At 45.8% G+C, this 13,584-nt stretch overlaps 1 protein-coding gene across 2 annotated transcripts in view; it reads right to left on the bottom strand.

The window, feature by feature from the left end:
- The window catches only part of ATG4B (autophagy related 4B cysteine peptidase), a 362,353-nt gene that overhangs the window by 255,116 nt on the left and 93,653 nt on the right, over positions 1 to 13,584 (bottom strand). The window lies entirely within an intron of this gene.

Genomic DNA, 13,584 nt, shown 5'->3' with positions numbered 1-13,584 from the left:
GTTTACACTAGACAAGCTTGCGCTAACGAAAACCACTACACGTCCAGGGACCATGTCTGGAAACGGAAACCGTGTAAATATTAACTCTTTCTGTGATACATGACATCCAACCTGCCCCCCCACGACTGAAACTGGAAGTATTAGAGGAAGCAATCTCAAACTGGCAAAGGACGGCCAGTAATATACATGCCCCACTCCAAACAACTAGATCCATCCGCTGCCATGAGGTAGCCAAATGGCTCTCAGAAGAGTTAAGGACAGCCAAAATAAAAACACATCAGGCAGAACGGAAATGGAGAAAAACGTATTTGATGGAAAAATAAGGAGCTCTTTGTACAAAGCAGGAACAAATATTAAAAAGCTATCCTACAGGCTAAAATAACATACTTTTCAAACAAAGTCATAAACTCTAATAATAAGGCAAAAGACATCTTCGATATAGTGGGGAAAGTATCAAACCCAGATCGTGTTATACTACCGATCACACCTACACAGATATTATGCGATGATCTAAACTCTTTCTTTGTAGAAAAAAAATAAAGGACATACAAGACACTATCTCCATCAGCATGTTAAACACAAAGACTGCACCAGAAAATAGAAATCACACCTCCATCTCAACCTTTCCCCACAATAGCCAAGTTTACCTAGTGGAATTAATAACAAAAGAGAAATCTGGCTCCCGAAAGATGCATGCCCCCCACGAATTCAAAAAATCATCTTTGCCTCCTACTCAGAAATTGTCTTATCACTCATAAATCAATCTCTTATGCAAGGCCGTGTTTCTCAATCATTTAAAGAAGCCATGGTAATCCAGCTACAAAAAAAACCTGGCGAAGATCCACAGCTGCTAAAGAAACTATAGACCATTTACCTTCTCCCCTACCCACCTAAATTAATAGAGACACATGTAGCATAACACCTATGCTCATTTTTAGAGGACACCAATTACCTAGTCCCACACCAGGCAGGCTTACGGCCCGCTGAGTGAACCGAATCGGTAATCTTCTCGGTGGTAGACAACATGAGAGGTAAGGCAGACGGAGGTAGTACTCAGTCATTGGTCCTACTAGATCTATCGGCAGCATTTGACTCAGTGGATCATAGGATTCTGACCAACCGAATCGAAGCAGCGGGCTTAAAAGGGACTGCCCTAGACTGTATGAAATACATCTTTAATTACCCCACCAGTCAGTTTGCCTCTTTCCTCACTTTTCAGCTATAGTTCACTTGAACTGTGGAGTACCCCAGGGATCTTCTCTGTCCCCCGTCTCTTCAGTCTTTATATCCGTGCCCTAATAAACGCTCTTCAGCAGAAGAAGGCGAAAATATACAATTACACAGATGACATGCAGTTGATCTTCACCATCGATAATACATCAGATTGAAGGGAGTTCTTCCATAACATCATGTTATATAATAGAGACTGGATGAGTAGCAATCATTTGAAACTCAACTCTGATAAGACAGAGATTGTCATAAGTAACAACAAGCTAAGCTATTGGAATCCAGCTTATTGTCCAATAGAGATGGGTCCGCCCCCCCCAACTCCAAAGACAGCCATAAAAGACTGGGCATTCAAAGTCAAAAAGAGCTTTATTCGGGGCAAATGAAAAGAAAACACCATAAAAGCATACTAATACACATATACTAAAACATTCCTACATTACATCATAATTAATTTAGAAGAAATTACAGTTTATAAGTCTTCATGCCACACAATAGCAACATTAGGCAAACTTCTAGTACAAGTAAATGCTAATATGCCTAATATACAAAATACTGTTTGGAAACGAACCTAAAAAGTCGGAATTGGATTACATTTTACCCATTGGGCTATTCAGAGACATAGTATCAAATAATAAAGTGCTAATACGTTAAAGTGACAAAGGTACAAGCTGCCACGAATTATACGATAAAGTGCAAGTGCTTATAAGTGCATGAGAGTACATAAGGTGCACAATGCCACATCTTATCAAGATAAAAGTTTAAAAGTATGGGCTAAAATTAATCGTCCTGGTTTTCAAATAACAATGCATCCAAGTGTGCGTAGTCTTTTCTTAATTGAAAGTTGTACAAATCGAATAACAGTATTTATGATTTTCACATTTTCCAGACTACAGACAAAATTAAACGCATATTTATAGTTAAAAAGCATGTTTGTTAAAAAGAGGGGTTTTAAAACTGATTTCCGGATATCCCTATAAAAAGTACAAAAAAGGATCAAATGCAACGTAGATTGTGGAGTTTTACCATCACACGGACAGGGTGGTAATTTGTAACACCACTTTTCTGTTCTTGGGAATGCGACTGAATAATGTAACGTACCCATCCTTAACCTAATTAAGTAAAATCTGTGCTGAATGTTCCTTACCAGCGTCAAATATGACTAAATACCCCTCATGAGCGGGCGTTCACAATAAATAACCACGCTCTGTTTTTGAGTGGCAGCCCTTTCCCTTTCATATTCCATGGCAGTTATATATCTCAATTTCAGGTCATTTTTACTATATTCCTGAATAAGTAAAGGGTTATTTTTATCAATATTTACTTTACATCTTGTTAAAAGATAAAAAATATACTCCAGAAATGGTATTTTCAAGCTACGGTCAAGAGCTCGGCAATCCGTTATTAAATCTTTTGTGAATTTTGTTTCTTCTTTTGCCCATAGCCCTTGCCAAAAGGTAAGGCCTGCCATATTTATTGTGTCGCTTAAGTATGGTACAGACAGTTCTTTAGGTTCTATAATGTTCGCAGTTGCTCTTGGGACTGCCAACAATCGTTTTAAAAACTTATTTTCATTTGTTTGTAAGGCGGACGTATTTGCTCTCCCCCATATCGCAGCCCATAACAGACCCCTGAGACACACTTACTCCGTTACAAATTTAAAATTTCTCATATGGGCTTATTTCCCAATTTTGCAGAAAATCTAAAAATACCCACAGTAGTTCTTAAGAATTTCATTTTACATGATTCAACATGCATGTTCCATGTACCGTTCTTCTAAATAGCATCCCCAAATACGAGAGCGATGGCACTCTATTAATAGCAACCCCGCCCACATAATGCTGTCTGTTCTTAGGCCTGTTGGTCCCGCATGACATGACAAAGGTTTTCTTTCAATTTAGCTGTAAGTCCTTATCAGTCATGTACAGGGCAAAGTTTTCTATTAGGTGTTGCAGACCGTTTGCTGTCCTTGATATTAGGACAGCATCGTCTGCATATAATAAAACAGGCGTCGGGCATGATCCAACTTTCGGGGCATCTGCAATAATTTTTTGTAAATACAGGTCGACATTGCTAATGTATAGGGAAAATAAAAGGGGAGCTAATACACATCCGTCTAATACCACGCATTACCCTAAAATCAGGCGTACATTCCCCCATTTTACAATACCGTACCCTAGAAGTTAAAAAAGCATACATTTGAGATAAAAATGAGATGATTTCAATAGGGGCCCCTAGCCCTTTCAGTGTTTGCCATAGTTTTTGGTGGTTGACTAGGTCAAAGGCGCTAGTGAGGTCTACAAAACATAAATGGAGCGCTCACTCCTTGGCTAATGTATACTTCCCTATTAGTAATTCTAGGTTTAGACATTGCTCCACTGTCCCAATACCCCTTCTGAAACCATACTGTGCCTCTGTTGACTGGGCATTCAAATTGATGAGAATCTGTCCATGAAATCTCAGATAGTTACTGTAACGTCTTCATGATTCTTCCAACTCAGGAAAATCAAGAAATTCTTCTCAAAGGAAGCAACCATCCAAATCACCATCGAGTTAGTCCTATCAAGAATTGACTACGCAAACGCCATCTACCTGTGACTCCCGAAAGGCCTCGCCCATAGACTTCAAATGGCTCATAACCAAGCAGCAAGAATTGTCTTCCGACAACCGAGACACTGCCGTATTAAGCCAAGGATTAAGAAGCCACACTGGCTACTGGTGGCTCAACGGACCATATTTAAAAAAGCTGTATCATCTTTAAATCATTCCACAACAACAGTTCAAAGTACATATTCACAAGAATCCAGAGCTACATCCTGAAGCGCAATCTCAGGTCAGTCCAAATGAACCTCCTAATGGTTCAGAGATTTAAACGAAAGAGGTTGGGAAGGATATGTTTTTCATTTCTAGGTCCACAGGTCTGGAATTCACTCCTAACTGTAATCTGACTAGCAGAAAACTACATGTGCTTCAGAAAGATGCTGTAAACATGGCTATCCTCACATGCATACAGCTAAGAACCCGACTAGATGACGGCTCCTTACCCCAGCGCCAAGAAACCTTTCGGTGAACGTGCGATAAATATCAATTGACTATAACATTTAAAATAGGAGCAAGCAGTCAGACACACACCTGAGGAAATAGCCTGTTGGAGTCAGAAAAACCTGTCAAATAATCTCTTATGTCTAAAAATGATATTGCAGAGCCCCTCCCTAACCCAAGAACTATTACGTACACAATATTTCATAATGCAATATAATGAAATATATCCTACTCTTGTATAAATCAGGTGAAAAATAATTCCCATCATAAATATAAGGATATCGCCAACTAAAAAGAAATAAGTGTAAAAGGTGGATATATGCCATTGTTCATATTCGCCATACATCTCTTACCTGTCACTCTAATTCACAATCTATGTTATAATCATCTGGGTTACAGGTTGATTTATTATTTGGCATCAGACTTGCCAAGTCATACTGATGCATTTTTGCAAATCAGAGAGCAAATAGAGCCCAGATTTAGAAATCCTAGCTCCCTGAGGGGGCGCAGCCTTTGCTAACCCCAGGGTAATGAGGAAGGAAATCAGAAGGACCTCAACTCACACATCTCCCCTCTTACACAGAGAAAATGTGCATTAGAATCAGTGAGTTCCAGGCCCTTTCCCAACATAGATGAAGATATACAAGAAATCCATACCATATATTTGAAAAGTCTTTAATGAAGATTAATGCCCTATCCTAATGCAGATATGACATATAAACATCTTAATTAATACGACCAAACAAAAAGATAATACTGGCAATGAAACAAAATATTATAAAAAAGGCAACATAGTTGATAGTTTTTCATATAATTAATCTATGATGAAATTCTTCACTTCCTGGGCATTGGCTGAGCAAACCTAGTCAGCTCCAAACATACCTATAAGAGTTTCTAAGATGCCCCTGACACACATACCATACAAGACTGTTGTCTGCTATTGTGTGCGGCTTCAGAAACAAGGCTGCTTTGTGGCTCTGTTTGGCATTCCATATTCAGGGAGTTCAGATAGGACTTGAGCGACAATTTGATGCCCGTTAGAGCTGAGATGTCTGCATTGTGCGCTTCTTTCTCCCTAGAAATCCAAAGATGTCCTCTTCACTGGGATGCTTATCCATCTAGTTTAAATACAGGGGGAAACGACCTTTACCACTACTGCTTAACAACGAGGGGCCTGAACCACGATACCTCAACTAATGCATTTACAACTATCTAGTCTAAACAACGACCTGTCTAAACAATAACTTACTTGAAGAGATTAGTTGTTTCTATTGTTATAGTAAGTTAATTATGTCTGATTTGTTTTTCTTAGGGAGTAAAATTTTGTAAAAATAATTTACTGTTTTACATTTTCTACCTTTATTTAGGTAATCGTAATGATGTATGTTATTTAAATTTACTTTCTGAGGCCAGTAGATGGCACTCTTGGATTGTTTCCGACTGCTATATATATATAGCTCCAAATAACCCCTGCTCCACATGGAAGAGAGCACGCACACGAGGAAAGCTGGGTCAAAGGCATCTTTATTACATAGGGCCTCCTCCCACCCGGCAAACAAGAGAGACGCGTTTCGGTTGTCACAGCAGCCTTTATCAATCTAGTGAGCGCCATTTTTCTGCAACCATTTATGCAATGTCACCATCATAGACATATAAAACATTTTCATGTTTCTAATTAAAAAAGGTACATACTACGAAAAAGTGCACGCTAATGCATTCACATATAATAACCTAGATATAGTTAGTGGTCACAAAAGTAACTGAAAACAATAAATAAAAACGCAAGTGCAATAATATAAATCAATTACATGCATAAAGCATCGTCAGACCACTAAAATATACATGCACAATAATACAATTGACAACTGTATTGGAAATGTATCTTTTTTCAATGTGATAGAACATCTACTATAATTGTCTCATATTAAAAAGAATTGCGCAAACCTCTTTCTTGTAACACTCAAAAACAAGAAGCATGCTGTGTAAACATAAAGCGCCAGTGAGATAAAAATGAATACACTCAATCCCTTTGATAACCTTTAAACCACTCGAGGCGGGGCCCGTAAATCTCGCGGTTGGAATGAAAGGCAAGGCTGGTCAGTGCAGATTTAAATATACACATGCAGCCACAAATGGGACCAAAGGTCGAAAGCAACATCAGACTGACAAAAGAAATATGACACCTAACGTGTGATGTGAAACCCTGACGTCGACCCGTGAGCAGCATGTCAAAACAAGCGGGACTGCTAGTCCCATAATGCCTCATAGTATTCACATGCAAAGTGTTCAACAGGCACCAAAAAGTCAAACGGCAACTGTAATATACTGGTGTCCAAACTCACAATAGAAACTTAGCCCACAGAGTCATGTTAATGCTCAGGAAAGTCCAATGCCATGCAAACCGCTTGTATGGATGCGCAAATTCACCCCTGAACTCCGGACACCGGCTATCCCCCTCACCGCTCACTTTTTTTTCGTAAACTCCACTCCATAGTGATCACTCTAATTTGGGCTGGCCGTCAACCCAGGATTGCATATAATATCTTAACCCTTCCTATGTCGCGCGTTGGTCTTGGTGCCCCTGACCTCAAACTCTATGCCCTCAGCGCCCAGGCCAGCTTTCTCCACTTCTGGCTTCACCCCACTCCGTTCTAGCCTCACGTCGCGGTTGAGACTGACCTGGCTGCCCCGTGGCCACTCACCACCGCCCTGTTTGCTCCGGCGAGGCCTATGCGCGTTGAGGTCGATACGGTCGAGACCCTGCGCTGGGCTTGGGATGGGCTCTGGAAATTTTCAGGTTCAGACATGGTCTGTGCAGCTGCGATGCCCATTGCTCACCACCCGGCCTTTCCTCCTCTTCAATCTTCAGGGATGGCGACACACGCCACTTGTCTCGGACTCTCCACCGTGTCTGATATCTATCCTGAGAACACATTCTACACACTTGCTACTGAATCTGGCCATTTGGACACTTTGCTTTATTATCAGCTCTGGGCGGTCTGTAAGAAGCTTCATCCCTCTTTTCCCCAGCCTCCCCCCTCGATGGCCACTCTAAATTTTCTTTACACATCCCTTTTCCCTAAGAAACTGGTCACCAAAATTTACGCTTCCACACTGGCAGCTTCTTCCATCTCTACTGACAGGGCGCGCGTGGCGTGGGAGGTGGACCTAGGCATCGAAATTTCCCAGGCCGACTGGCTGTACTACTGCACTCCGATCAAACGCCTCTTCCCCAACTATCGACTGCGCCTTATTCACTTTAAGTATTTGCACAGACTCTACCGGACCACTGTACAATTACACAAGATGGGACTCATTGCTAGCAACAGGTCCCTGGCCGAATTTTCTTACCTCGCCTGGCTATGCCCCATGAGGTCTGCTTACTGGCGCGAGGTATGCGCTGTCATTTCTGAGATCACCTCCTCTCCGTTCCAACCTGACCCTCTGCTCTGCCTTTTAGGCTTCGTCAAATTCTGTCCAAATGCCTCCAGCAAACTGATTGTTATGTTATTAGTTCTTGCGCGGCACAGGGTTTCCATGTGCTGGGGTCGCCGGCCCGCGCCGACGGTGGCCCTTTGGCTTGAAGATGCTTCCCATTGCCAGACCCTCCGATCCGAATTCTGGGACCTTATGCCTGCCAGATCCCGCCCATTGGATATTTGGGGTCTGCTTATCCCCTACCTCCCAAGTCACACTTCCCAGCACCCGACGACCTCTCCCGCGCTCCCTACCGGCACCCCGCTTGCAGCGGCTGCCGGTGAAGGTCAGTGAGTCTCCTCCTCTCTGCTCCCTTTCCTTCCCCGAATCTCAGTGTTCCCCCTCCTTTTTCCCACATGGTGCAGTGCAAGTCATTTTCTCTTCATTGGTTTTGGTGTCTCCCTGACTTATTTCATTGACATTGCTTGTTTTTTTGTTGTATATGTACGTGGTAACCTTTGATCTTTTCTGTTGTATCGCAGTGCATATTACTTTGTTATGGTGCAACACTGTGATTTTGTTGTGTCTCATCCTCAATAAAGGATTTTGAAAATCGAAAACAAAAACTCCGGACACCGGCTCCGAGTGTATTTTGTTTGGGAAACAATATAAGTTGAAAAAACACCATAATGGTGTAAATATCAACACAACGCAACACACCGTCTATGCAAATTAGTCCATATGCAGGGTCGGGGGAGATCATAAGTCAAAAAATTCGAAAGCCAAGCAAACTCACCATTGCAGCATCGGCTAACATGGTGCCCAGTCACCACTTGTCCGTCAGTCTGTAGAGTGAGGCATTTCGAGCCAGGGGAAAGCAAAAACTTTAATTATTTCGTCCAGAAAACATCACAACAGACAATTCAGCCTACCCTGGCTGGATTGTCTGTTGTGAGGTTTTCTGGATGAAATAATTGAAGTTTTGAAATAAACAACGAATTGGAAATGTATAAAGACTGCCTATGGACTTTCTTTGAATGGGACTACCATTGAACCATTATCAAGCATTTAGCTTGTGAAGATTGCTGATAGAGGCGCTCCTTTTTGCCTAGGTCGAAATTTGGATGATAAGTGGCCCAGTGGCGGTGGGACCACTAAAAGTAGGGCGTGATTGAATTACAGTGATTGATTACCAGAATAATACACCAGTGCACACTTTTCGAAGCCCTCACCGCCTCTTGAGTTCTATATGCCAACCATTACTTGAGTTTTGTCACAGGAGATCCCTGTTCCTTCATGTCCTGTACGTCTGAGTTATCTGCACCTATTCCATTACTCAGCTGTGCATCCACTCCAAACATCTTTTAGAGGACACTGTATGAATATTGATAAAAACTTCAATGCAATGCTTGCTTTTTGTTTCGGTCTTATGTGTACTATTGTAAACATGATTTGCGCTGTATAATTTCTGCTGTATATCACAAAATATCACCTCTTTTTTCATTTTGTTAAGTTATGGAATGGGAGTTAAAATTGTATTTCTAAACAATCTCTGGCCCATTTTATGTTTATTTGTAGTTTTTATTTCAGACCCAGAGCATTTTTTGTGTCCATTACCGCGCTCTTTTAGTTTTAGTTCTTTTTCTGTCTGTTTGCTCCGACTCTAACTGCTAAAATCTGAATTTTGTTGTGCAGCAGTATTGGGTTATATTCGTCAACCACTCAAAATCAGGAGGTCTTTGACCTCTTTTATTGATTATTGTTGTTTATTCACCTTGTATTGTGGTTGGAATTTTAAACTGGCATCGTGAATGGCTTGAGATCACACTGCAATGTTTTAATTAATTTTAATAATTTGTACGTATGGTATTTACTCTTTTATGGCCTAGTGCCGAATAAAGCTTTGAATCGGAATCGGATTAACTCGACCAACACTAATGTCAGAAATTGGTATTGTATACCATTTGTGCATGCCAATTGGACTTTATTGAAGTGCTCTGATTATCGGGGGAAAAATAGACTAAATATGATATACTTAAAAAAGATAAAGCACATCAAAAAGGAGTAGTCTGACCACAATAAACTAAAAGACGTTCAATCAATCAGGGAATTTTTAAGCGCGCTACTCACCCGTGTGGGTCTCAAGGCGCTGGGGGGGTGGGGCTGCTCCAGTCAGTCGAAGAGCCAGGTCTTGAGGGTCTTCCTGAAGATGTGCAGGGTGGGGGCGCGTCTGATGTTGATCGGCAGTTGGTTCCAGGTCTTGGCAGCGATGTAGGAGAAAGTTCTTCCACCCGTTTTTGCTCTGTGGATGTGCGTGGGGTTCCGCAAGGGCGCGGTCGTCAGATCGGAGGTTTCTCTTGGGTACGTGGAAGGAGATTCTGTTGTTGAGGTATTGGGGTCTGGTGTTGTGGAGGCATTTGTAGGCGTGGGTGAGTATCTTGAAGGTTACTCTCTTCTAGACGGGGAGCCAGTGGAGGTCTTGCGAGTGCTAGGTGATGTGTTCATGTCGACGGATGCCGAGGACGAGTCTGGTTGCGGTGTTCTGTATGGTCTGGAGTTTGCGGAGCAGGGCCTTGTTGATCCCGGTGTGGAGGGTGTTTCCATAGTCCAGTCTGCTGGTTAGGAGTGCGTGGGTAACCCTTGATTCGCGGGGGATCCATTTGAAGATCTTTCGGAGGATGCGGAGGGTGTTGAAGCAGGGGGGGGCGACATTGTTTTTTTTTTTTTTTTTTTTTTTTTTGAAACCGTTTATTGCAGTTTATAGAAGTTACAGGTATGGGCCTACAACCACCCGGCCGGCCGCTAGAGCATCAAAAGCATATTACATACATACAGCAAAAAGAAAAAAATTTTTCTCAGCGGCGCACAGTAGGAAAACAGGAGTGATCAATGGTGCAGGTCTCCAAGCTCCATGCCCACAGTACGGTTCCATTTTCTCAATACAAAACAACATAAACAAACCACAACCGCAAGGCAACCCTCGATCCAAAGTGACAACACGTGCTCCATAAGTGGGGGATCCACACCAGCAGCAAAATTCCGAGGAGGGGGACGGGAGTAGATCAGGGACTGGGGGACCGCGCGCCCGCGGCCAAGGGAGGGGCGCCATCTAGGGAGACGGAGCCGGCGAGACCGCCGGTAGCAGCGGCGGCTCACAAATACCCCCGCGGTAGGCGTTCCAGGGGCCCCAAAGTTTCATCCACGCCCCAGGTTTACCCCTCGCCACATACACCACCTTTTCACGAAACATACACCAATCCATATGCTCCTTCCAGGCCGACACCGCAGGGGGCCTCTGGGATCCCCACAATTGGGCAATATCACGCTTGGCTATCATGTATCCCAGAGTCACCCACCGCGTCTGCGGTACCGAGTAGTCATTTGGTTCCCAGACATTCAGCAAGCATCTCCTCGCTTCAGGCAGCAGCGTGACCCGCGTAACCATTCGTAGAACCTCATGCACACCACGCCAGAATCGCTCCACCTTCGGGCACTCCCACAATATATGCATGAAAGTTGCCAACGCACCACAGCCACGCTTACACATTCCATCACCGGCAAAACCCATACGTAAAAGCCTTGGCCCCGTCACGTAGACCCGGTGAAGGATCTTGAGCTGGACGAAACGAAGGCGAGCCGGGATGGCCACCTCTTTCGGAGAGGCCACCGCGGAAATCCAATCCTCGTCGTCCAGCTCCAGCCCGTCGGCAACCCAGGCCTCGCGGAGACTAGTCAGCAGACACGATCTATCGTTAATCAGTTTTTTATATATGAGGGAGATCGTGCTGTCCGGGACATGGCCATCTAGCACTCTGTCCTCCAGGGGGGAAGACTCCGGGATAGATGCAACATCCGTGAAGACGGAGCCCAGCGCATGGCGGACCTGTAGGTACCGAAAGTACTCACCGCCCTGCAGCTGAAACTCCGCCTGCAGCGTCTCAAAAGTTTTGAATCCCCCCCTCGTCCAGAGATCTCCCACCGTGCTGATTCCGATCGTGTCCCACTTCTCGAAGCCCTTCGACGTCCACAGGGAGCCCAACCTCTCAGATGCATACAGCGGAGACGCTCGGGTCAAACGGTCCTTCCACCCCATAGCTGCATTAGCCGCGTGCCAGACACGCACCATGACACGCGTCGGTCCCGTCAAACGGGAGTCGGGCGTGCCAGAGTAGAGCGCTCGATTATAATCGCCACCGGGCAGAAGCGTCCGGTCCATCTCGAATGCCGGGTTCAAGGCGGGCCCGTAAAGGCCATGATTAATTGCAGCTAGTTGGGAGGCCCAGTAATACCGTTTGATGTCCGGGAGGGCGACTCCTCCGTCATACCACGGGAGCGTCAATTTAGCCAGAGCAATACGCGGCCTCCCATCCCAGAACAGGCGCCGCTGGAGGCCCTCCACCTCGCGAAAGTAGCTTGCTGGGACCAAGTCCATGGTATTCTGGAGGGCGTAGAGGAAGCGCGGCAGGGACATCATTTTAAATAAGGCCGCTCGGCCGAGCGGCGAGAGCGGCAGACGCCGCCAGCGCACCACGTCCTCCCTCAGACGCTGGAGGGGGGGCAGCAAGTTCCGCTCATAGCGGGCCTCCGGGTCGAGAGTGATATATATACCCAGGTACCGGAACCCCTGGGAGGCAATCTGGATCGGACAGTCCCGTGGCAGGACCGGGGCCTCCCCGGAGAGCACATAGACACAGGATTTCGCCCAGTTGATGACCAGGCCTGAGTTGCGACCGAAGGAACGCAAAACATCAACCAGGACGATCAGTGACTTGCGCGGGGAGGCAAGATACAAGAGGATATCGTCAGCATAGAGAGACACGCGGTCCTCATGCTCGGGGGTCCAGCGGAGACCACGGAGAGAAGGATGCCACCGCAGCCATTCCGCCAGGGGCTCCATGGCCAGGGCGAACAGGAGAGGCGACAGGGGACAACCCTGTCGCGTGCCCCGCCCCAGCGCGAATGGGGCAGATACTCGCCCATTCACCACCACCTGCGCCAGCGGGCCCGAATAGAGCAATTTGACCCAGCTGACGAAACCCGGGCCGAACCCAAACTTCGCCAGCATCGCCCAAATATATGGCCATTCGAGCGTATCAAACGCCATGGTGGCGTCCAAGGACGCCAAGATGGCCGGCTCCCGCACAAATGGGACACGCGCGAGCACCCCGTGCAAGCGCCGCAGATTAAGCGCCGTGTTGCGGTGCGGTATAAAGCCCGATTGGTCTTGGTGGACCAAGTCGCCCACCACGCCAACCAACCGGTTGGCCAACACCTTGGCGAGGATTTTGGGCTCCGCGTTCAAAAGCGAAATCGGCCGGTAGGATGTGACCCGTTCACGGGGCCTCCCCTCCTTGGGGATCACCACAATTGTAGCCAGACGCTGGTCCGGCGGGAGGGAGCCCCGCGAGTGGGCCGCAAGGAACATCGCGCGCAGGTGGGGCGCCAACACATCCGGGCGCAACTTGTATAGCTCAATGGGAATACCATTGGGGCCCATGGCCTTGCCGGATGCAACCGAGCGAATAGCCGAGGCAATTTCGTCCGAGGTGGGAGGGGCGTCCAGCGAATCCCTGTCCTCCACCGTAAGGGAGGGCAGTGCGATGTCCCGAAGCAAGGCCTGGGAATCTTCCTCCGAGCAGGGAGAAACCGGGGAGTAGACCTCGCGGAAATAATCCGCGAAGCAGGAGACAATGGCGTCCGGCTCAGTGACGCACACACCATCCACGCTCTCAATCAAAGGCACCACGCGGCTCGCTCTCTCCCTCTTGTCTAACCACGCAATCAATTTGCCAGCCTTGTCCCCCACATCATACAATCGCCCCTGCTGCTCTCTACTGAGGCCCCTGGCCGCCTCCGTGACGAGGGCCCGATAGGCCGCCTGCTTTAAATGCAAAACAT

This window comes from Triturus cristatus, chromosome 11 (genome assembly GCF_964204655.1).
Source record: "Triturus cristatus chromosome 11, aTriCri1.1, whole genome shotgun sequence".
NCBI classification, from domain to species: domain Eukaryota; kingdom Metazoa; phylum Chordata; class Amphibia; order Caudata; family Salamandridae; genus Triturus; species Triturus cristatus.
Note: the sequence above shows the minus strand (reverse complement) of the source record. Positions and strands in the feature narration are given on the sequence as shown.